This window comes from Rhinopithecus roxellana, chromosome 5 (genome assembly GCF_007565055.1).
Source record: "Rhinopithecus roxellana isolate Shanxi Qingling chromosome 5, ASM756505v1, whole genome shotgun sequence".
Classification (NCBI taxonomy): domain Eukaryota; kingdom Metazoa; phylum Chordata; class Mammalia; order Primates; family Cercopithecidae; genus Rhinopithecus; species Rhinopithecus roxellana.
Window position 1 is genome coordinate 81,363,237 of NC_044553.1, and position 17,872 is coordinate 81,381,108.

Below are 17,872 nucleotides of genomic sequence, written 5' to 3' on the forward strand. Positions count from 1 at the left end.
AAAATTTATTCATCATAAAATATCTGACCACGTGTTCCAAATATAAACACATGTTAATTTTCTTAACCATTTGAATAAAATTATATAGACTTTATAGTATCAGCTTCACTGCTAATAGAACATGCATAACCTTTGTTCTACTAACTGCTTTTAGATAAGAAACAATAATCCAAGTTTCCAGCCTGTGCTATATATTATGATGAGGGATACTTTGGTGATGATACTTTGTCAAAATACTTTTTTTGTTGTTTAATATTATGTCCTTGGAGAAAAATAATGAAAGTCTCCTCAGTCACCCTGGTCAACCAATTTAATTGTTTCGCCAGTCCCTGTAAGTCACATACACAAAAATAATTGAATTTGTATTGTTCACAAACATAGCAGTAGAGCAAGACCTCCCACCTGCCCTAGTAGTTCTTCAATAACTATTTTCACCAGGTACGGGAGCTCACACCTGTAATCCCAGCACTTTGGGAGGGTGAGTGGGGAAAACCGCTTGAGCCCAGGATTCAAGACCAGCCTGGGTAACATGGCAAAATCCCGTCACTACAAAAAATAAAACAATTGGAGGCGTGGAGGGTTGGGCACCTGTAGTGCTAGCTACTCAGGAGGCTGAGGCAGGAAAATTGCTTGGGCCCAAGAGTTCAAGGCTGTAGTAAGCTACAGAGCTACAGTCACGCCACTGCACTCCAGCCTGGGTGACAGAGCAAGACCCTGTCTCTAAAACAAAAAATACCTATGTTTCAGGGGAGGGATAAAGGGGCAGCCACCACAGACGTACTCTTTTGACATAAATTGAGTTGGAATTTGGAGAACAGTTACAGAAGTAAAAGAGATCCCAGATTCTGCCTTCCAGGACAACAAAAAAGAAGGTAAATATATGAAAATGCCATTTACTGGTTGGGTACAGTGGCTCACGCCTGTAATCCCAGCACTCTGGGAGGCCAAGGTGGCAGAATTGCTTGAGCCCAGGAGTTTGATACCAGCCTGGGCAATAGAGTGGACCCCATCCCTACATTAAAAAAAAAAAAAAAATCTAGCCAGGCAGGGTAGCACATGCCCATGGTCCCAGCTACTTGGGAAGCTGAGATGGATCGCTTGAGCCTGGGAGATTGAGGCTGCAGTGAACCACAACTGTGCCCTGGGAGACAGAGTGAGATCCTGTCTCTGAAAAATAAGAGTGGCTTTCACTCACGAACGTTTTGACCAGTAAAGAGCTAATGCACAGGCCTGATCCTATCATACAGTCTTCAAGTCTGAACCAGACAGCAGAGGTTGTTTATATCCAGAGTTTATATTAACATGATCTATATCCAAGAAAACTGCTATCTGCCTCAACAGATGTCCACACTACTAAATAGCTCTGTCAAGTTCTTTCAGAGTCAAAGATTTTTCTTAAAGAAAAGGAACACGCTAAAATTGTCACCTGTAAACCCCACTTCTGGCTCTTTTTTAATAGGGCATCAAGTTGACCCTTTATGCTGCTGGGAAAAAACATGGCTATATTGAAGATTAAAACTTCTAAACTAATAAAACCAACACCACAGTTCTAAATTCTCTCCTGCCTCATCTCCCCTTGAAACTTCAAGCAATCCACACTTGCTCCTTGCTGCCAAATCCTTGCTGTAACTGTGCCATCAGGCTGCTAGCACGAAAAAATGAGTTACTATACCACCCTCTTTGCACTCAGCCCTGGTAGTAGCCAATATTTCCCAATGTAGCCAAACAAAGACTTTGTTGTCAGGGACGGGTATCTCGGCCAATGCTGGCTGCCATGGTGCCTCGCCATTACACAGGTTCAAATACAGTCAGATCATTAGGTGACAGAGGGGAGATGGTGCTGACAGACTTGGATTAGCAGAAACAGGAGAGCATTTTTCCCACACACACAACCTGAAGTATAATAAAGGAGGATTATCAGGTAAATTCTCATAATTCTCTTCATTTACAATTTACTGAAAATATAGCCTACAAATGCCAACTCTTCATGGAGGGGAGAAGTGTGTGTGTGGGGTGTGTGTGTGTGTGTGTGCGTGTGTGTTTGAAATAAAACATCAGGCCTGAAACGGTGGCTCACGCCTGTAATCTCAGCACTTTGAGAAGCCAAGGCAGGCTGAGCACTTGAGCCCAGGAGTTTCCATTTTAGTGGAAATTTTAGGCAAAAAAAGTAACTGGGCAACATGGCGAAACCCCATCTCTACAAAAAACACAAAAATTACCCAGGTGTGGTGGCATATGCCTGTTGTCCCAGCTACTTGAGGGGCTGAGGTGGGAGGATTGCTTGAGCTCAGGAGGTCAAGGCTGCAGTGAGCCGTGATTGCCCGCCCCACTATACTCCAGTCTGGGCGACAGAGTGAGACTGTCTCAAAACAACAATCAGGTTGCTCCCTAATACTCTCGCTTATATTGCTTCTAGAGCACTTATTACGGTTCATATGTCCATATTTGTTTCATGTCTCTTCCACTAAGCCATTAAGTTCCATGAAGATAAGTACAGTGTCAGTTTGGAGAAATACAGTATCCCCAGAGCCTAGGCCTGACACATAGAAGGGACTCAAGGGGAAAAAGAAGAATGAATGATGATCACCAAAAGGAACAACTGGAATTTAAACTTCAGAGAACTGTGCCCAAAGACAGCTCAGAGTTTCCAAGAGTCACATTTAGTTTGCTTGAGTATTCTGCTATAATGAAGGAAAAACAAAATTGAAATTAAGAGACCACTGAAAATCAATTAGTAGTTGACATTTCCTTTCCAATAAGTTAGACATATATTAATAGGTGGATTTAATTTATTTTTGTTTTTAAATATCGATGTCCTGTTTGAAGGGAGGACTCTGAGGATTAAAAAGGGTAACTACTTAAACACTCAGTGATATACAGAGCATTATAAAAAATTAGGATATGATAAATATCATTGCTACTAAGTTACATAAGCAAACTTCCCAGTATCAGGAACAAGCATGTTCATTCCTATTAAACCGCTACCTTTGAAAATGTTCTCTACGATGTATGTTCAATATTAGGCAGCTAATACCTAAGGTCATCTTTATAAAGAAATTCTACTTTTTATAGATTCAGCATTTATGTTACTATGAAAAGTAACTATTGCAAGCAATTATTTTGCTTTTGTTCAAATAGGTGTACAACAAAGAAAAAATGATAAATGCTTCAAAATGTTTCCACAAGTGTTTCAAATAATGTCGCTGTATGACACTTTGTGGGAGCTAGTTAATGGCACAGTAATCTTGGAGATGTTCACACATTACCTGTGTGGGCAATGCAAAAATATTCACAGAGGTCCTCTGTTGGAAACACGTCAATTATTATAATAACATGGACAATATATCCTCTTATAAATAAAATACAAGTTAAAAAACCCACATTTTCTTTTTTAAAAATACTTATTTTGATGTAAAAAAATAACATTATAGACACAGTTAGTCACAAAATAATATATAATTTTGTGTTGCTGAAAAGACATAATGTTAAGCACTGACACCATTAAAAGGTATCAGCCTCAAGGAAACTATTATACAAAGGTGTTGGTTAAGATAATAATTATTAAGACTACAAGAAAAGTGGTGTCCAGAAATAAATACATGTTTTCCTACATCAAAATAAATGCCTAAGTAACATTGTTAAATCATGAAGAAAAAAAATTGTCCTTCAAGGTTTTTTTTTAATGAAATCAAAATAACTTATTACCACTTTGTTTCAATTTTAGTGGAAATTTTAGGCAATAATTTATATCTATGCAAGCTCAATATATGTTCACTTCTCTGATAATTAAAAAGTCAGCAATAATCTTCTCTACTCCAATCTTACCCTATTAACGTATCTGTTTAACACACTCTATGTAAACCTTAGACTTGTGTGTGATAAATTAGGCTTGAAAGAATCCCTTCATGTTTTGATAACTGATTATTTGCTTGCATAAATGAATAATGTTAAGTTGCAACATGTGATAAACTGACTTCCAGCCCCATGAGAGCTGCCACTAGTCTTACCTTTCTCGTCTGTAGGTTTAACAACATTTACAAGCCTGTCCAACCCACAGCCCATGGGCCATATGCAGCCCAAGACAGCTTTGAATGTGGCCCAACACAAATTCATACACTTCTTAAAACGTTATGAGATTTTTTGGCGATTTTTCTGTTTTTCTTTTTCTTCTTCTTTTTTTTTTTAAAGCTAATCAGCTGTCATTAGTGTTAGTGCACTTTATGTGTGGCCTGAGACAATTCTTATTCTTCCAGTGTGGCCCAGGGAAGCCAAAAGTGCACATCCCTGATTTACACACTCTCCAGAGGAAAAAATCCTGACTCACCTAAATCACATGAAGAATATATCAGTACAATGTATTATTACCTTAAAATTAACCTGTTAACTTTTCTTTCCATGTTCTCTAACCTTTCCTAGTCAAACTGGAAAATATCCAATAAAATTAGTGTAGAGAAACTAGACTCAATTCTATAATGAATCATCTCTCATCTTCTCATGAATTTCCTGGAAGTAATGAGCGTGGACTGAAGAAGCAGATTGAAGAAGCACGCTGAAGAAGTACACAGACTGGGTCCCACGTTACAAGCACACTGACTTCATCTAGCTTCAAAGGCATACTGCCTTTCAGAGTCTAAAACAGAGTGATGTACATCATGAGAGACAGCCTATCAGATCCCTAGGCCCCAAATATACCAAAGGTCAGCTTTCTAAAGGCAATGTCTATTTTTAAACGAATATAAGTTGGGTTCTAAATTTGACCTCCATTTAAATGATCAACTGGGAAGGAATGTCTGGCTGGACTCCTAAGCAGTTTAATTTGCTTGCGGAATGGTGCAAACAAAGTTCATTTTATACACAACACACAAAGCTTCTCTTAGCAGCAGGCGTCTTCCACAGAGGCAAGAGCAGCCGCTGTGAACAAGGAGCCATCCTGCAGCTGAGGAGCCTGGAATTCACTTCTTCACATAACTGATAAAAGCAGGCCATTCTCCACTAAAATGGTCTGGGGAAACCAATTTCCGAGTGCTCAGTATAAAAGAATGAGCATGTTTTATGAAAAACAGAGCATATTTTCAATGGCGTGCAGAGTACATGAATACCATCCAGAAGAAGATGCCAACAAAAACCTACAGGATTTTCAAGCTTCTTCACAGTACTCCTCTCTTCACAAAGTACAAGTTCACAGCCCACACTGACCAAAAGAGTCTCAATGACAATGAAGAAAGTTTTCTTTTGAATTTTGTGTTCAGAAACAGGAAAATAAAGGAAAACCATGAATCTTCTATTATAACATCTCTTACAGATGATTATGGCACCAACTGATAATTTTGAAAATTTTCATCATTCTCAATTTTGAAGAAGCCTCAAAGCACTGGGAACTTTTACAGCTTTTTAAAAATTATTTTTCAAGGGTACTACAACAGTGGTATAAGGTTGGCACTAGTCTACTGTACTACTTGGGAAATTATGTACTATCAATTTTAATATCCACATTTGAAAAATCACTTCCAGGACAGAGTGAAATGCTAAAACAAATACACCTCTGAAAACACATCTATAAATATAGAACTACATAAATTATACATATATTTAAGCCAAAATAACAGTAATTCAGTAAACTCCATTTAATAAACTATTAATAATCAGTAATGAAAGTGAAAATAGCAGATGTACCCATTTGTATATGTCACTAACAAGGTCTGCCTTCTCTCATTAGCCTGCAGTTCTGGCCCCCTCCACCACGCCTAAAGATAAACCAAACAGTGTGTCAGAGGGCAGAGCAAAGCCAGACGTCTCCTCTTCTAGATATCTGAACCATCAGACTTTAAGATTCAAAAAGTGTCGACCATGAGAAGTGAAAGCATAGCATCTGCATCAAAAGCCTTGATTTTGTTATGGCCCTAACACACTGAGGATGGGGTGTATGTGTATGCATCTGTCTCCCCCCTCCCCCCAACTTCCCCAGAAAATCTTAAAGGTAAAGACTACTCTTGTTCTCTTTTGCAGCTCTAGAACCCAGCACATAGCAGATATTCAAGTGTTAAATGAACAACTTGAGCAAATGAATACAGATCTCCTACACTGAGTCTTCCAATGACAGATAGTTACAGTTCTCAATTATGCCCTGGTATCCGCATGAAGTCCAGCTCATTCAGTATAACAAAGCATGGTGGAAAACTGCTGTTCCTCACCTCATTCTTTACCTCTGGGATCCACAGATCTAACCTCCTCATGTCCCCAGTGGCCGAGCAGAGTGAAAGTAGACACTGGAGAGCTCTGGGTAGTCTTCCTTTCTCCTCTTCCTGCTCACCCATGCACACTCATTCATTACATATTTAATATTAGGGTACCTACCATGCCCTACACACCATGCATGGATGCCAGGAATAGCTCTAACACACCATAGCAACTGCCCTCCAAGAATTTATCACTGAGAAAAGCAGAGAAGTTACTGCAATGCAATGTGAAAAAATTATGGATATACAGAATGCACGCTTCCTGTGAGAAGTCAGGCACTGTTTGGAGTAGTTACAGGAACTATTTCATTTTCTCCATATCACCACTGCTGAACTTCCTCTCTGTGATGCGGTAGGCAGAGACCAGGGAACATTCAGTAGGAACACCTAAGCCACTAAACCAGTCAGAAGGTGATGAGGAGGGGAGGGAAAATAGCATGTACGTGAAAAGAAGGTTGAGCAGAAGACGTGAAACCTGAAGGATCAACAGAAGTTTCCAGGTTGAAGGGGAGTAAGCAGAACTTTTCATGTAGAGAACTTACCAGGCAGAAAAATCCAGAGGGAAGAAAGACCACTATGCCATCAGAAGCTCATGGCAGAATTTGGTACTGGATGAGAGTGTAGCTACCCAAAGCAGTTCTTAATATGCACAAATTTATTAATTTGTAGCATGTAATATCAATCTTGTTCTATTTTTAAACCCCAAATAATATTTATAGATTTAAAAGATTACTTATTGGAGAGTAATAACAGCGCATTAAGAATTTTACGAAAGCATAGAAATGACCTGGGAAATAATTTGTCCAAAGCTGAAATATTTCTTTAAAATACTCTTAAATAACACCCTTCGCTCTTAATTTTGGCAAGATGGTTAGGCAGATTCACGACTTAAAAAATACAAGTTGTATTTGATGGCAGAAAGTCAACTTTTTCAAACTCAATTTCCACTCCCCTCCCCTGATTTTATTTGGGCTGGCAAAGTGCCCATTTAAACACCACACTTGAGCCTCCCTTGAAGACAGCAGTGGCCAAGGAGTTTCAACTAGAAGTCAATGGGTAGAGATTCCAGAAAGTCTCATTTGCCTGTTTTCCTTTCCCCTCTTCTTGCAGACAACTAGGCTGCAGCTCCTGTGGATTTGGGGACAAAGGCTTTACACTAAAAAGGCTGAAAGCCAGGATCCTGGGTCCCTTCCTGATGACTTGACAGAACCACCACCCGAAGTGGTTTCCCAACAGAAAATCAAACCCTGTATAGTCAGATACCTGTTCCTACTAGTCAAACAGAAATTTCATTGCAGATGCTGGAGAATATTTAAAGTACACATGGTAAGATTTGGCAAAAAAACTGTTGCAAATACATTTAGGGTATTAAAAATATTTCATGATTCACTATCTTTTTCTGTCTAAATCGCACATCCATATGATTATGAAACATCTTTTTAAATCAAAATAAATGTTTTCCAATGTTTTCTTTGGGCAGGAAAGACATCCAGTTCTTGAAACATCTGATCTACTCTGGGTGCTGAATTAAGGAGAGTGAGTAGGGCCAACAGAAAGATCTCTGGAGAGAGGGTGTATGGGCAATGTGGGGGGAAAATGAAGTTAAACATCAACAACAACAAATGCAAGCAATTTACAAAAGCTTCCTTGTGTTTTACAAGCCAGCTGAACTGTCAGATAAGAATCAGTTTGGGGGTCTACGCCCTAAACCAGTGGTCCCCAATCTTTTTGGCACCAGAGACTGGTTTCGTGGAGGACAATTTTTCCACACTCTGGGGGCAGTAGGGAACGGTTTCAGGATGATTCAAGTGCATTACATTTATCATGCACTTTATTTTTATTATTATTACATTATAATACATAATAAAATCATTATACAACTCACCATAATGTAGAGTCAGTGGGAACCCTAAGCAGGTTTTCCTGCAACTAGAATGTCCCATCTAGGGGTGATGGGAGACAGTGACAGATCATCAGGCATTGGATTCTCCTAAGGAGCACACAACCTAGATCCCTCACATGCACAGTTCGCAATAGAGTTTGCACTCCTATAAGAATCTAATGCCACCACTGATCTGACAAGAGGCGGAGCTCAGGTGGTAATGGGCAATGGGAGAAGCTGTAAATACAGATGAAGCTTCACTCGCCTGCTCACTGCTCACCTCCTGCTGTGCAGCCCAGTTCCTAACAGGCCACAGACAGGTACCAGTCCGTGGTTCAGGGGTTGGGGACCCCTTCTCTAAATGAATATCTGGTTGCCACTGCCCATCATCACAGGATTTCATGGACTTAACTGTAATAGTATTCTTCTTCTACTGATATTCTGTCATTTTATTTCTAAAAGGTAGAACTGCTTTATGGCAACTCACCTGATAAGTGAGACACATTACTTTATTTGGTTTTTGTGGAAACGTTATTGTACCTCTTTCTCTACCCCCACCCTCCAAAATAGCTAAAGGATTATGGGCAATGAATTACACTCATCTAAACAGAGTAATTCCACAGGGCTGGGATGAAGCAAGGGAAGGGGAACTCCTGTCTTTGTACAAAGTCAGAAGTCTACTGACTGCAGAAGAGTCAGGATCATGTTCTCTACTCTAACTTAACTCTTAAGTATAGGTTTTGTTTAAAGCTAGAAACAAAATCCAAATGGAGGCATTAAGCAAAGATATTCCATTTCCATTTTCAGTCTGTTCACTTTTTTAAAAAAATGATTATTCCTCTCTATTTCAAATATTGGTTGCCAAACTAACAATAAGCCTACTGTCAAGTCTCTGCTACCTGACAACTGTTGAATTCCTACTATATGGTAAGTTGTTACACAAACATCAGTTTTCTGGGATAGCAAAATGAGTATCATGTCCAGATTCAAACCTAGACTTCAAACCTGATTCTAATAATCACCAACTGCAGGTAAAACCTTGCAGATTAATTTCCCTCTCTCGGGTCCCAGTTACTAAAAAATCACAAAATGAAAATAATGCTTGGCCCTTCTGATACACTATGAAATCATTCCCCTTCCAACATTGTTGGAAACATTAGTGTTAATACATATAAAGAACCTAGCAAAATGTTTGACACATAATGGGCATTTTATAATTGTTAATATGATGCTAATTACCAAAAGGGTTTTAAATATTTAAGTAGCTATTTATTTATCAAAGATAAAAGATGAGAAAGTTAAGAAAGGAAAAAAAAGGATGAAAAAGTTAAAAAAAAAAAAAAAGCTGTCCAACTAAAAGCATCAAACAAAATAACAAAAAGAGAGGCAGAGTGACTTCTAAGCAACAGTGTCCTCTCAGCTGCTGCCTGAAACACCTGTAGTGATGGGAACTCACGAGCTCAAAGGGCAACTCCACCATTCATTCAAGGCTGCATTAAGACATACGGAGGCTAGTGTCTATTGTATGTGTCCATTTCTGCACCAGGCTAGAGGAACACAAATAACGACACAGCCCCCTGCTTTTGAGGAATCCACAGCTTCCTCATATGAACAGACAAACAGAGTACAGACATGAGCAACCAAAGAGGCGAACACAGGGTGCTACAGAGTGCACAGGTGGGGCATGCAGCCCAGCCTAGCGATGTCAGAGGGAAGGAGTAAAATCTTACAGGTAACAGAGAGCACAGTGTATCAGAAGGGCCTAGTTCCAAACAGGAGGTGATAGATAATATGGTTGAGCAAGGTTCCCATCACAGCGCTTGAAGGCCACATGAAGACTCCTGAACTTTCTCCAGTGAGCTGTGAGGAGCCTCGGAAATGTTTTAAGCAGGAGAGTGACATGGTTAGACATGCTTTCTGTACAGAAACTCTGGTGGCAATGCAGAAAATGAAATGGGTGCAGGAGTGGGATGGGATGGTAAACCAGTAGTCTAGGTAAGAATAAGGCTACAGAAACGTAACTCACATTTTAAATTTGCCCAAACTGTTAAAATTACAATAAAGCTAGGCCTCCCTTGATTTCTGCAGAAGTTTTATACAAATGTAATCTCCCAACAATTATCAATGGCTCCAGAAGAATAGAATCAAGTGGTCTGGTTTTGAAGTCTCATGATGCATGATACAATGTTGTAAGCAACACTGTACATAAAAGATTAATTAGGAGACATTTTCATGAAGAGCAATGTGCACACGAAGAGCAATGTGTGCACGAAGAGCAATGTGCAACTTCACCCTAAAATACCATAGAGTATGTTTCCCACTACCAGTTTCACGCTCAAATGCCTCTAATTATAATCATCTGTTATTACCAAAAGAAAAACTGTACCCCAAACATCTATAAGTTTTCTGCATGGTGTGGGTAAACTACCATCTAAAACAAATATTTATATTTAGGTAAAGAATAAAATTCTAATAGCCCTCAAATTCTGACCACCTTTAAGATTTTTCTCCCCCCAAAGACTTGAATGTCTGGCCTGCAAGTATGAAGTCACTTATCAAAAAGAGAGAGTAAAACAAATCTCTGGATATCATAAAGGATCATCTCTGCACTTAGCTGTCAGCCAAAATTGTTCGTAAAAAGGAAGAATACCACACAAGTTGTCTGACTATGAGTTGGCTGCTGCCTGTGCATTCACATACACACAAAAATGTGTATAAACATGAACATCCAGGCACAAATATCCATCTGGACAGGATGTTAACACCATTCCTCAATTCCTTACAGGTCCTATTCTCTTCCAGAAGTATAAAATCTACCAACTGGTTAAAAGCACTTCAATTTGGGTGAGAGGGAGACAAGATGGAGAGGGGTCAATTCTTTGAACCCAAACAAGGACTCATCTCCATAAGATCATTCAGAAAGCTTAAGAGGTTAAATACATCAGAGCCTTAATTCATCCCTATGAAAAAAGTACTAAATTCTTCTCTCCTTGAACCTAATCCTGTCTAAGTCTTTCTTTAGATTTGGTCCCCTGGCACAGGTTTAATGAGGTGCATTTCCACACACTTTTACTGACAGAGATGTACTCAGGGAAAGAGTGGCAACAAAAAGTGGCTACTTACACCACATTGACTTGGGAAAATTGGCAGAAGAAATGTTCTGGTAGCATAATGAATCCTTGAACTGAGACTGTTCCCATTCTTTCCTTGGTCGAAACTGGGTAACTGCTAAACCCAGCACTTGATTTTGAAGCTTCTACACCTCTGGTCAAAATATCCTTCACTATTTCATTTGGTCTTCCCAATCCCTTCCCTCTCAGTCTTTCACCCCATTTAACTAGAGGATCTTATAGCTAAAAGCAGAGGAGCAAAGGCTGTAAAGCCAGACCCTGTAGATTCGAATCCTTAGTACTTACCTACTCTCTGTGCCTGTTTCCTCTCCCGCCCATCAGGACCAGCTTCTCAGGGTTCTCCTGAGGATGACATGGCATAAGCCATGTGAGCTGCTCAGCACAGGGCCTGGCACAGAGCTCCATAAAGGGTCCCAATGGTCTCATTAGTCTTAAGTAACAAAAACAAGGCAAACACTTAGGAGGGCAGCGTTCAGCCCTGTGCTACTTACCATTTGATGGCAAATAAATACTAAAAGCATAAAAATACCAATCAGTTACCATTATAACATATCTATAAAGGGATGTCACAGGATTATCCAACTATCTTCCATCTTTATATTTTATTATCGTTTTCTATAATTAAAATGCCACATGAGTTATTCTTAATTACCTTCAACTTCGCCTTCTTAATTGTCTACTCCTATATCCTGCTGTGACTCCATTAACATGGCCTCCTGAGGTAGACTTCAAGAGATTTATGATCACCTACAGTTAATTCCCCCCCCCCACAAATTTTTAATGGTTTTCTACTGATAAATAATTACTTAAAATAAATTAGCTAATTTTTAGACCATGTAGTTGTTTTCGCTATGAATCCACTGAACTATATTTGTTTTTCACCAGCTGTCTGGATAATTATATTTAGTCCATGTTTTTAAAAAGTCAGTAGAGAATGAATATGTTAATCATTAGCCTCTCTTTTTTTTTTTGGACATCTCTATGGCTTTTTGTTGTTGTTGTTGTTGTTAACACAAGGTCTGGCTACCACCCAGGCTAGAGTGCAACTGGTATGCAATGAAGCCATCTCAGCTCACTGCAACCTTTGCCTCCCAGGCTGAAGCCATCCTCCCACCTCAGCCTCCCAAGTAGCTGGGATCACAGACATGCACTACTATGTCCGGCTGATTTTTATATTTTTTGTAGAGGTAGGGTTTTGCCATGTTGCCCAGGCTGGTCTTGAACTCATGAGCTCAAACCATCTACCCACCTCAGGTTCCCAAAGTGCTAGGGTTACAGGCATGAGTCACTACTCCCAGCCTGGACTTCCCTACGTTCTCTAATTTGCCTTAACTTATGCAAGGGGTTCAGAATGAAAACATATCAACTCACATCTCAGAGGCAACTCAATAATTGGATATAAAAGACTTAAAATCAGACATTTTTTAATGTAACAAAAGATGAGAACCACAACGTAAACAGGATAGTGAATGACTACAGGTGTCCTGGGTGCATTTCTGCACCTAAAAACAAATAGCACTAAATGTAAATTTACATATGGTATTAAAATGCTCACTTCAAATTGTTAATTTTTTTAGTAGAGAGGAAAAGCAAGAAGAGTCCACTGTGATCCTAGCATAGACTTTCCACAGAACTGAAAGGTTACTTTGTTCTTATATTTTACACAATATATGTTAATTCAGCCAAGATAATATGACCTTTGTTTTTTTTGTTTGTTTTTATTTATTTATTTATTTTTTTGAAACGGAGTCTTCCTCTGTCACCCAGACTGGAATGCAGCGGTGCAATCTCAGCTCACTACAACTTCCGCCTCCCAGGTTCAAGTGATTCTGCTGCCTCAGCATCCCGAGTAGCTGGGATTACAGGGCGCCATCAAGCCCAGCAAATTTCTGTATTTTTAGTAGAGACGGGGTCTCACCATGTTGGCCAGGCTGGTTTCGAACTTCCGACCTCAGGTGATCCACCCGACTAGAACTCCCAAAATGCTGGGATTATAGGCGTGAGCCACCGTATACAGCCGACTTTTTTTTTTTTTTTTTTTTTTAAGTCTAAGAGAAACAAAATGACTATTATTTTAAGATGTGTGTAATTTGTGAAAAACACTAGTCTGGCCAGGCACGGTTGCTCACGCCTATAATCCCAACACTTTGGGAGGCCAAGGTAGGCAGATCACCTGAGGTGACTCAGGAGTTCAAGACCGGCCTGGCCAACATGGCAAAAACCCATCTCTATTAAAAATACAAAACAATTAGCTGGGCATGGTGGCAAACGCCTGTAATCCCAGCTACTTGGGAGGCTGAGGCAGGAGAATCGCTTCAACCTGGGAGGTGGACATTGCAGTGAGCCAAGATCACACAACTGCACTCTAGCCTGGGCAACAGAGCAAGACTCCATCTCAAAAATAAATACATAAATAAATAAACAAACAAATAAAATGAAAACCACTAGTCTAAACTTTGTATTTAAAAAGAGGAGGACTGCATGTAATGGCTCATGCCTGTAATCCCAGCATTTTGGGAAGCTGAGGCTGGAGGATCCCTTGAGCCCAGGAGTTCAAGATCATCCTGGACAACATAGTGAGGACTTGTCTCCACTAAAAATAAAAATAAATTTAAAAAAAATTAGTCCAGCATGGTAGCATCTGCCTGTGGTCCCAGCTATTGGGAGGCTGAGACAAGAAGATACCTTTAGTCTGGGAGGTCAAGGCTGCAGTAAGCCATGGTCACAACACTGCACTCCAGCCTGGGTGACAGAGGCAGACCTGTCTTAAAACAAAACAAAGCAAAACAGGGGTTTAGACAGGTGTGTTGGTTCATGTCTATAATCTCCTAACTTTGGGAGGCCCAGGCAGGAGGAATGCATGAGCTCAAGAGTTCAAGAGCAGCCAGGGCAATATAGTGAGACCTTGTCTCTATTTAAAATAAAAAAAAAATTGGCCCTGCATCGTGGCACATGCCTGTAGTCCCAGCTACTGAGGAGGCTGAGGCGAGAGGATCTCTTGAACCCAGAAGGTCGAGGCTCCAGTTAGCTATAATTGTGCCACTACACTCCAGCCTGGGTGACAGAGCAAGACCCTGTCTCTAGAAATGAATGAATGAATGAATGAATGAATGAATGAATGAATGATGAACGAACGAATACATACATACATAGAAAAAGAGGGGTACTGGTCCTGGGTAGGATGAAGTAAGGATACTCCATCTCATTTCTCCACTGAATGCAGTTGTAATACCTGGAAAGATTATAAGCAGCTATTTGAGGGGTCTGAAAAGTAAACGATAGCAGGCTGATTAGGGAAGAAGAATGAATCCTCAAGGTACTACCAAACTGGCAATGAGCTTCCCATTCTTTTCCTAAGATATCACCAGCCTGGACTCAAGGCAGCTGGACATGAAATACTAGGATGTGGACAGAGGCAACAAACTGAGTTTTAGCCAGAGGAGCAGAAAAGGGGATTCCTAAACCTGGAGAGAATGGGAGCAACACTCCATTTTTCTTTCTTTTCTTTTTTTTTCATTTTCTTGCTTCCCAATCCAAGGCAATTCCAAGGTGGTGGTGGGCAGCAGGGATAACAGTCACGTAAACTCTGAGGGAAAGGAACCTTCCTCTCTGATCTGAGGACCTATGATCCCAAGATGCAGGAGCAAACATCTGCTGCTTTTTTCCTCTGTCTTCCTGCCTCTTGGCCCGAAATGCAAGCAGTCACAAGAAGTACACTGCCCTATTCTAATGTCTCATCTCTCTGGCTGCAAAAGTAAAAAGGGGAACCCCAGGGAAGGAGGAAGTCATGGAGGAATCGATTCACACAAATATAACCAATTGATTCTTGGTAAAGGTGCAATGGCAATTCAATGGAGAAAGACTGTCTTTTCAACAAAGGTGCTGGAATAATTAGACATCCATATCCATAAAAGGCAACCTGACCTAAAACAGATCTTACACAAATATTAATTCAAAATAAATCATATATATCTAAATGTAAAACTATAAAACTTCTATGAGAAAACATAAAATCTTCATAACCTTTAAAGAGTTCTTGAAAATCACCCACACTGTACTTTAAAAAAATGATAAACTGTACTTCTTCAAAATTAAAAATTCTTGTTCAGAGAAAGACACTATTAAGCAAATGAAAAAATAAGGTATAGACTTGGAAAAATATTTGCAAATCACATATGCAACAAATAATTTGCATCCAGAATACATAAAAACAAAATAAAATGAAAACTCAACCAAGAAATAATCCCATTTAAAAAGTGGTTATTTAAAAACTTGAACAGATGCTTCATCAAAAAAGATATACAAATGGCAAATAAGCATATGAAAATATGTTCAACCTCGTTAGCCACTAGAGAAATGCAGGTTAATAATATAATGAGGTACCACTACACAACCATCCAAATGGGTAAAATAAAAAATACTGATAATACCTTGATAACAGGAAGTGCTATCAAGGATGTCATGCATCTGAAACTTTTATACATTGCTGGTGTAAATGTAAAATGACACAAATACTCTGGAAAATAATTTCAAAGTTCTTCAGAAAGTTAAACATACCCTTACCATGTAATCCAGCAGTCCCACTCCTGGGAATTTACTCAAGGGAAAGGAAAGTCTATGTTCATACAAAGACTAAAACACAAATGTTCACAGTAGCTTTTTTTTTTAATACCTCCAAAGTAGAACAAACCAAATGTCCTTCAATGGGACACTGGATAAATAAATTGCAGTACCTCCATACAAAGGGATTCCACTCAGCTATTAAAAGGAACCAAGTATCTACACTATCCACAACAAATTGTATGAACCTCCAAGGCATTATATTCAGGGAAAGAAGTCAGCTTCAAAAGATGATCTAGGTCCTAGCACTTTGGGAGGCCAAGGTGGGTGGATCACTTGAGCCCAGGAGTTTGAGACAGCCTGGGCAACACGGCAAGACCACATCTGTTAAAATAATTAATTAATTAATTAATTAATTAATTAGAGATGGTCTATTCTATACTTCCACATAAATGACACCATCCCAGAGAGAACACTATCGGAGACCAGCCTGGGCAACACAGTGAGACCCGTCTCTTTTTTTCTAAAGAGAGAAAACTATGAAGATGGGGAAGAGATCAGTGTTAGGAGGTAGAGGTGGGGAGACAGTGTAACACAAAGGAACTTTTTTGTTGTTGTTTTAAAGAGTCTTGCTCTGTCACCCAGGCTAGAGTGCAGTAGTTCAGTGCAACCTCCACCTCCCAGGTTCAAGCAAGTCTCCTGCCTCAGCCTCCAGAGTAGCTGAGATTACAGGCGCATGCCACCACACCTGGATAATTTTTGTATTTTTTTGACAAGATGGGGTTTCACCACGTTGGCCAGTCTGGTCTCAAACTCCTGACCTCAAATGATCCACCTGCCTCGGCCTCCCAAAGTGCTGGGTTTATAGGTGTGAGCCACTCTGCCTGGCCCACAAAGAAACTTTTTGAGCAGGGTAGAATAATTGTGGGGTAGTTACACAAATCTATACATGTTAAAACTCATAGAACTCAGCCGGGCACATTGGCTCATGCCTGTAATCCTAGCACTTAGGGAGGCCAAGGTGGGCAGATCATTTGAGGTCAGGAATTCAAGACCAGCCTGGCCAACATGGTGAAACCCTGTACTCCAATAAAAATACAAAAATTGGGCCGGGCGCGGTGGCTCAAGCCTGTAATCCCAGCACTTTGGGAGGCCAAGACGGGCGGATCACGAGGTCAGGAGATCAAGACCATCCTGGCTAACACGGTGAAACCTCGTCTCTACTAAAAATACAAAAACTAGCCAGGCGAGGTGGCGGGCGCCTGTAGTCCCAGCTACTCGGGAGGCTGAGGCAGGAGAATGGCATAAATCCGGGAAGCGGAGCTTGCAGTGAGCTGAGATCTGGCCACTGCACTCCAGCCCGGGCGACACAGCGAGACTCCGCCTCAAAAAAAAAAAAAAAAAATTAACCAGGCGTAGTGGCAGGTGCCTGTAATGCCAGCTACCTGGGAGGCTGAGGCAGGATAATTAATTGCTTGAGCCTGGGAGACAGAGGTTGCAATGAGCAGAGACTGCACCACTGCACTCCAGCCTGGGTAACAGAACGAAACTCCATCTCAAAAATAAAAACTCATAGAACTGTACACCCAAGAAAAAAGGCAATTTTACTTCATGTTAATTTCTTGAAAAACCAACAAATTGACAGATGTGTTATTCAGAGGCACAAAAATTTAAAAAAAAAAAACAAAAATATCTCAAATTTACAAAAACATATTTTATTACTAACTCACATAAATATGGTACTGAAAACTGCCACAGAAACGAGCTTTAGAGATAAAGGAACAATGTAGTATTAAGTGTTATTTAAACCAGTCTACTTATAAAATATTTCTAAAGATACCACAAAACCATTTCTCTCCAAAGTTAACTGTTCAGCCACAAAAATATGACTGTTTAACAGCTAGAATACTAATGTTCAACAGAGCCCAACAGTTCCTGCCATTTGGCTTCTGGCTTTTGAGATGTTGATGTTACAAAGCAGGTGAAACATCCAGGAAACAGATGCATGAACTTAGAGTCATCCAAAATTTGTCCACTACAATCCAGGCCCATCTCTATCCCCG

General features: G+C 40.0%; 1 protein-coding gene across 9 annotated transcripts in view; it reads right to left on the reverse strand.

Annotated features, from left to right (window-relative positions):
* Positions 1-17,872, reverse strand: part of SIPA1L1 (signal induced proliferation associated 1 like 1) — a 412,564-nt gene that overhangs the window by 247,215 nt on the left and 147,477 nt on the right. For 3 of the 9 annotated variants that reach the window (XM_030930495.1, XM_030930503.1, XM_030930494.1), the window contains exon 3: positions 11,535-11,679. The exons of the other annotated variants lie outside the window; for them this stretch is intronic. The gene's annotated coding sequence lies outside the window, so the exon portion shown is untranslated. The remainder of the gene's footprint in view (positions 1-11,534; positions 11,680-17,872) is intronic. 9 annotated transcript variants of the gene reach the window in all.